An 8,132-nucleotide genomic window follows, 5' to 3' on the forward strand; every position below is an offset into this window, starting at 1 on the left:
TCATCAAGTATGACAGCATGATGGTGAAAAGTGCCCTGGATTCCATACATGAAACTCCAGCTGCAATTTCTGCTCAGCCCAAAGCACTCTACTAGTGGTAACAACAAGCTACCTAACGAACATGAAAATGGAGAAATACAGGAGTCCAAGTTAAGATATTTGTCCATTTTCCTCTAAGACAAGTTTTTAAAGAAATGAGAACCTACAGTTTTGTCAAGTTCAGATTCATTTAGTGAAAAAACGAATAATCCTTGAACCTCATTCCCTGAGTTCTGCCTGGGAAGTTTTCTGCCCAGGATACTAATCCTTTGCATAGGTACATGTTTACCAAGGTGCAGATGTTAAAGTCACAACTTTAGAAAAATGGAGAAAACACATGACAAACTCTTTAAAAATATAGTAAGTTCTTGTCAAGAGAGCAGGAACCAGCCAGACCTTTGAGAAACACTGCTGTAGGTGTGGGAAGGCAGCTCAACCACTGTTTTGTTACATAACATCAGATAAACTGCCTTTTCTGCATCTATTTTCCCTTTTTTTTTTTGTGCGGTACGTGGGCCTCTCACTGCTGTGGCCTCTCCCGTTGCGGAGCACAGGCTCCGGACGCACAGGCCATGGCTCACGGGCCCAGCCGCTCCGCGTCATGTGGGATCCTCCCGGACTGGGGCATGAACCCGTGTCCCCTGCGTTGGCAGGTGGACTCTCAACCACTGTGCCACCAGGGAAGCCCTATTTTCCCATTTTTAAAATATGGAAATAATAATATATGCTTTACCCACTGCACAATATTAATGTTAGAAAACATATGTTAAAAGGCTTTGACTAATATAAAGTACTATACATTGTCAATATCATTAATCATTTATTGATTATCTACTATAATTAAAGCAATATGATACATGTTTATTGGGGACTGAGAGCCAGGATACCAAAAAAAAAACAAAAAAGAAAGCAAAACCTGGACAACATCTGCCCTACGCATGGAATACAATTAGAATTGTATGAATAATATATGTGCTTTATAGAAATGCATGCAAATACTCACACTCTCTTAAAGCCAAGCACTTAGTAAAGATTACAACTGGAATAAATTATTAGACAGTGTTGAGGTTTTGGAGATTATCTAATGATGATGCAAAAGTTTGCCAGGAATAGTCACTGAAAGGAATTAAGAGTTTTGTGACAGAAGGTGAGTGAGTACATAATGGGAGAAACAAAGAACAATGGGGAAAAAATAAGAAAAATTACTTTACAGTTTCAGTAGAGATAGAACCAAAACAAGAATTGAAATAATGAGGATTTTGTCATTTGAAGGGGAGAAATTTGGTCTTGGCCACATTTACTTTAGCTTGACAGAGTGGCTGCAGGACTAGAATCAGGGTCCCAGGTCGTCTTAGATCATGGAATTGGAAGAGCAAGATCAGATCTAGGTTGTAAAAGTGTTAATCTAATAAAAATTTCTCCTGGTGGACCTGGGTAAAATGGAGTGAGATTAAAATAACTGTTTTAGCTGTAACTTCCTAACAATGAATAATAAGGTCAGTAGGTAAAGTGTTACAGAGACTTCTCTTTCCTTCCATCCATTTTATAAACACCAAGCCTCTGCTCTTCTCTTGGGGCTGGAAGAATTTGGTTAGACATAGCTCCCCACTGTCCCTTCTGACCACCTTCCTTCTGGACTCCAGCCCATCGGCCATGCTCTTTCCTTCCAGATGTCTGTTTTAGCTTTTGGCCCATAATTTCTTTTGGACTGCACATATTATCCCTTGCTTTTCAAAATCAGCTGCCAGCTGTAAAAGAAAAATTGTTCCAAACCTGGTCTGGGGCAGAACTTTTTACTTGATGTAACATCCAGCCTCTTTCTGGGAAGAAATGAGCATTCCTGATAAAATGCTTAAGCAATTTTCAGATAAACTTTAATAGAATTAAGATTTGTTCTAGGAAAGTCAAGGTGGGTAACAGCTGATATGAATCCAACCAGGAAGTTATTGGTGATGAACACAGTTTCTACAGAGACATAAAGCAGAAACCAAATTACACTGGGTTGAGGAATAAAGGAGAGGTAAAGAACTGTAGACGGTGAATGTAGGTGACTGTTTCAAGAAGCTTGGCTGGGAAAGGCAAGGGAAAATGAGGTGGCAGCTTGTTTTGAAGGACAATGGACATGATTATGTTTATGTGTGGAAGGAAAGGAGGAAAAGAAAACTAGGAAAGGAAACTAGATGTTGGCTTTTTGTTCCTGAATAAAAACTTCTGCCTCTTGTTACAAATAAGATAATGTGCTCTGATTTGGTTTTACTTATTTAGAATAGGTAAGCACTAGGAATCTAGAGCTGGAATAAAGCTTATTTTCAGTACCTGGCATTAGAGAGGCACTGCAATATAGGGTAGGGTCTCCTCAATTCGTCTGCCCACTAAATTCACATGAGGATCTTAATAAAAGTAAAGATTCCAGGGATCTGTGCCAGACCCACTGAACCAGAATATCTAAGAAGAAAGGCCTGGAAATCTGCAGTTTTAACAAGTATCTTATGAGCAAGCAAGGCTGAAAGAAAAATGGTGTAAAGCACACACTTGGAAATCAGAAAACACCTGGGTTCAAATCCTTCTTCATCACTATTTGGGCTTGTATGAATTATTCTACCTCCCTCAGTGGTTGTGCCATGGACAAAATGAATTAATACCCGTAAAGTGCCTGGTACACACAAATGTTCAACCTACATTTGGTACCTTTATTCTTAAAAATAAGACTTGTTTCACTCCCCAAACCCAGCTGACTGCCAGTGAAAAGTCTAATAACCTCTAGTGAACCAGATTTTGTTCAAATAAAGCTAGTCTGTAGAGTACATAATCATTCTCTTTTCCTATCAAATGGTCCTGATGGGAGTGAATCTTTGAATCAGCCTGCAAGGCTTTTGCCCTTGCAGCAAGATTGTAATAAAACATCGACATTACTCCTAAATTTTTAAATAAGATCACAACAATTTGAGTCTGCTGAATTTATCACAACAATTTGAGTCTGCTGAATTTTTCCAACCCCTGGACTGTGTTTACTTCCTGGCACTAATGTTTTTACTTTAGCACCATTCCATATATTCTGATACTGCCATAAAATGGTCTCCCACAGCTAACCCGGCTGGAAAGACAGAACTGTACAGGCTTTTATTAGAGGAGAGTCGTGAATTTGAGGAGGGCTACATTGTCCTCTCAGGGATAGGAATTCAAGACTAGGAACTTGGACTCACAAGGATGTTATAGCAAAGCAACAGTCATAAAATATCCAGTAGTCCAGATGCTGGAAACTGGTATAAACCAGAGAGAGAGAACTGTAGATAGGATCTTTCTAAAAAGCTAGAATATCATATCAAACAGACATCAGGGATTGAGTAAAGCCCTAAACAGAGGACAAAGTGTAGCATACAAAAGTTGGAATAAAAGATTAGAGCTGACCAAGTAGAGTTAATTGGATCAATGGATATCTTTGGCCTGAGGCCACCTTGTTGAATTTAAAGGAGACTCACCCCAGGGAGTAATGCTGGGCCTGATAAAGAAGCTTAAAGCTGGAGAGTGTTTTTGAATATCAGTAATTGACCTGGATTGGGGCTTTGATTTTCCTGCTTCTCCTTTTGTTTATTTATGTAGTTGAAATATCTGCATTCTTTTATTTTCACTTAATAAGGAGGGATTCATTTGGTCTCTTTACCAGACTCAGCTTCACTTTGAACAGGCTTTGATCTAATGGGCTCAGCTTTGGATTAAAGTTGTTACAGCGGTGGCATGAGGCATATTGCAGCAGCAATCAGGGACCAAAATGGCAGCGCGGCAGAGGAGCAAAACTAAAACAGCAGAAGGAAGTAAATGTGAAGCATCTTGGGAAAGGAGATGGAAACAAAGGCCTAAAGAGACCAGGTTACTCCAGTGTAGCCACCCTAGAAAGCAGAGAGGGAAGCTAGTGAGTTAGGTGAGGGAGACGGTGGGTCAGTGAGATGCGGTAGAAGGAAGATCCAAACAGGTACCCAAAGAGGTCTCCAATAACCCAAGTACTGGAACCACTGAAAAAAAATACGTTGAACAAGGACTCCTTCCCTCTGCCCACAATGCTTTTCTCTGAGATATCCACAGGACTTACTCTCTTATTCAGACTTGATCAAAATGTGTCCTTGGGGCTTCCCTTGGTGGCGCAGTGGTTGGGAGTCTGGGAAGATCCCACATGTCGCGGAGCAACTGGGCCCATGAGCCACAACTACTGAGCCTGTGCTCCGCAACAAGACAGGCCGCGACGGTGAGAGACCCGCGCACCGCGATGAAGAGTGGCTCACGCTTGCCACAACTAGAGAAAGCCCTCGCACAGAAACAAGGACCCAACACAGCCAAAAATAAATAAATAAATTTATTAAAAAAAAAAGAAAAAGAAAAAGAAAAAGAATCTCTAGGGAAAAAAGTGTCCTCTACAGCAAAGTCTTCTCTGTTCATCCTATCTAAAATGCCAACACCTTCACACACACACACACACACACACACACACACACACACACACACACACACACACACACACCCATCTCCTTCTCCCGCTGTCTTGTTTTTTGTTTTCTTTGGCATTACTACGGATATACGTTTACTTCTTAAAGTTTCAATTCACTAGGAAGATATAACAATTCTGTATTTGCATGCACTTAATAACATGGCCTCAAATATATAAAGCAAAATTTACAGAACTATAAGTAGAAATGGATAACTCAAAAATTATTTCATTAACTGATAGAACAAGCAGACGAAAATTCATTAAGAGCAAGATTTTAACAATGCATTACAAATTTGATCTAATGATTTTATCTAGATGACTACACCCAGCATCTGCAGAACATATTCTTCTCCAGTGCCCATGGAACACTCACCAAGGTAAAACATACATTGGGCCACAAGCAAATCTCAACAAACTTCAAAGGATAGCAATCATATAAAGTATGTTTTCTGACCATAATGCAATATCAAAAATATATCTAAGAAGTCCCTGTATCCAGAAATAGAGACACAGATATAGAAAACAAACGTATGGACACCAAGGGGGGAAAGTGGTGGGGAGCTGGGGGTGGGATGAACTGGGAGATTGGGATTGACATGTATACACTAATATGTATAAAGTAGATAACTAATAAGAACCTGCTTATAAAAAAATAAATAAAATTTAAAAATTCAAAAAAAAAGAATTCCCTGTATGTATAGAAACTAAAAACACACTTCTAAATAACCTGTGGGATCTGTTGTAATTATTTGTTCTTTCTGTTCTTTCTCGTTTATCACACCAGAGGTCTGTCTATACTCTTCAAAAAATCAAGCTTGACTTTTGTTTGTTTTTATGGAAGTATAGTTGACTTACAATATTAAATATCCATATAAAATATGAGCTATATGCCCTGTGCTGTACATTACATCCTTGTATCTTATTTTATACCTAGTACTTCATATCTCTTAATCCCTTCACCAATCTTTCCCCTCTTTCTGACCCTCTCCCCACTGATAACCACTAGCTTGTTCTCTGTATCTGTGACTCTGTTTCTGTTTTATTATAGTGACTTTTAAGTTCCACATATAAGTGATAACATACAGTATTTGTCTTTCTGTCTCACTTATTTAACTAAGCATAATACCTTCCAGAACCATCCATGTTGTTGCAAAAGGCAAAATTTCATTATTTGTATGACTGAGTAACAAATATACCATTGTGGTATATACACATCTTCCTGATCCGTTCATCTGTAGATGGTTACTTAGGTTGCTTCCGTATCTTGGCTATCTTAAATAATGTCACTATGAACATTGGGGTGTATGTATCTTTTGGAATTACCATTTTTGTCTTTCCTGGAAAAATAAGAAGTGGAATTGCTGGGTTAATTAATTAATTAACTGCTGACAGTTTTTTGGGGTTTTTTTGGCCATGCCACATGAACTTCCCCAGCCAGGAATTGGACCCAGGCCACAGCAGTGAGAGCCTGGAATCCTAACCACTGGGTCACAGGGAACTCCCTGGTAGTTCTATTTTTAATTTTTTGAGGAAACTCCATACTGTTTTCCACAGTGACTGCACCAATTTACATCCCCACCAACAGTGTACTAGGGTACCCTTTGCTCCATATCCATGCCAACATTTGTTATTTGTAGACTTTTTGATGATAGCTATTCTGATAGGTGTGAGGTGATATCTCATTGTGGTTTTGATTTGCATTTCTCTGATGATTAGTGATGTTGAGCATCTTTTTATGTGCCTATCAGTATGTATTCTTGGGAAAGATACCTAGTCAGGCCTTCTGCCCAATTTTTAATTGAGTTTTTTTTAATATATTGAGTTGTATGAGTTCTTTATATATTTTGTATATTAATCCCTTATCAGACTTATCATTTGCAAATATCTTCTCCCATTCAGTAGATTGCCTTTTCATTTTGCTGATGGTTTCCTTCACTGTGCATAAGCCTTTAAGTTTGATTAGGTCATATTTGTTTATTTTTGCTCGTTTCTCTTGCCTGAAAAACAGATCCAAAAAAATATTGCTAAGACCTATGTCAAAGAGTGTATAGCCTGTGTTTCTTCTAGATATTTTATGGTTTCAGGGCTTACATTTAGGTCTTTCATCTATTTTGAGTTTATTTTTGTATATAGTATGAGAAAATATTAGAATTTTATCCCTTTACATGTAGCTGTTCAGTTTTCCCAACACCAGTTATTGAACAGACTATTTTTCCCCATTGTATATTCTTGTTTCCTTTGTGGTACTAATTGACTATATGTGCATGGGTTTATTTCTGGGCTCTCTATTCTGTTCATTTATCTATGTGTTTTTGTGCCAGTACCATAATGTTTTGTTTGTTTTTTTAAATATTTACATATATAGATGCATCAGGTCTTAGTTGCATTTTAGTTGTGACATGAGGGATCTTGTTCCCTGACCAGGGGTCAAACTCAGGCCCCCTGCTTTGGGACTTTGGATTCTTAGCCACTGGACCACCAGGGAAGGCCCCACCATAATGTTTTGATTATTGTAACTTTGTAGTATAGTCTGAAGTCAGTTCTTTTTGCCAAGATTGATCTGGCTATTAGGGGTCTTTTGTGATTCCATATAAATTTAGGGTTATTTTTTTCTAGTCTTGTGAAAAATGTCATGGGTATTTTGATAAGGATTGCATTCAATCTGTAGATTGCTTTGGGTAGCAAGAACAGTTTAGCAATATTAATTCTTCCTATCCATGAGCATAGAATCTCTTTCCATTTATTTGTACTGTCTTCAATTTCCTTCATCAATGTCATAGTTTTCAGAGTATATGTCTTTTACCTCCTTGTTAAACTTATTCCTAGCTATTTTATTCTTTTTGATATGATTGGAAATGAGATTGTTTTCTTGACTTCTCTTTTTGATAGTTCATTATTAGTGTACAGAAATGCAACAGATTTCTGAATATTAATCTTGTATCCTGCAAATTTACTGAATTCACTTGTTAGTTCTAATAGCTTTTTGATGGCTTCTTTAGGTTTTTCTATATATATAGTATCGTGCCATCTGCAAATAGTGAGAGTTATATTTCTTCCCTTCTAATCTGGATGACTTTTACTTCTTCTTCTTGACTGATTGCTGTGGTGAAGACTTCCAATACCATGTTAAGTAGAAATGGCAAGAGTTGGCTTCCTTGTCATATTCCTGATCTTAGAGGAAAAACTTTCAGTTTTTCACCACTGAGTATGATGTTAGCCATGGGTTTGTCGTATACACCTTTATTATGTCGAGGTATGTTCCCTCTATACCCACTTGTTGTAAGAGTTTCTATCATGAATGGATGTTGAATTTTTTCAAATACTTTGCTTCCAGCCCTCCTGTAAGCCCTACTGATTTTCAAATCCACTAAGGGAGCTCGTCTTCGCAGTGCTGGACCCCAGAGCTCCAGTGACTAATATGGGGCTTGAACCCCTTGCTCCTTAGAGAGGATCCCTGAGCCTGTGATAATCCCCTCCTCTTCTGGGTCACGCACTAGAGGTGTGGGTTCTGACTAGATCGCTTCTTCTCTCGTCCTACCAGACTCCATGTGGTTCTTCCTTTACAGCCGTGGTTGTAGAAGAGCCATTCTGCTGGTCTTCATGTCGTTCTCAG

The sequence above is a fragment of the Mesoplodon densirostris genome, chromosome 12, assembly GCF_025265405.1.
Source record: "Mesoplodon densirostris isolate mMesDen1 chromosome 12, mMesDen1 primary haplotype, whole genome shotgun sequence".
Lineage (NCBI taxonomy): Eukaryota > Metazoa > Chordata > Mammalia > Artiodactyla > Ziphiidae > Mesoplodon > Mesoplodon densirostris.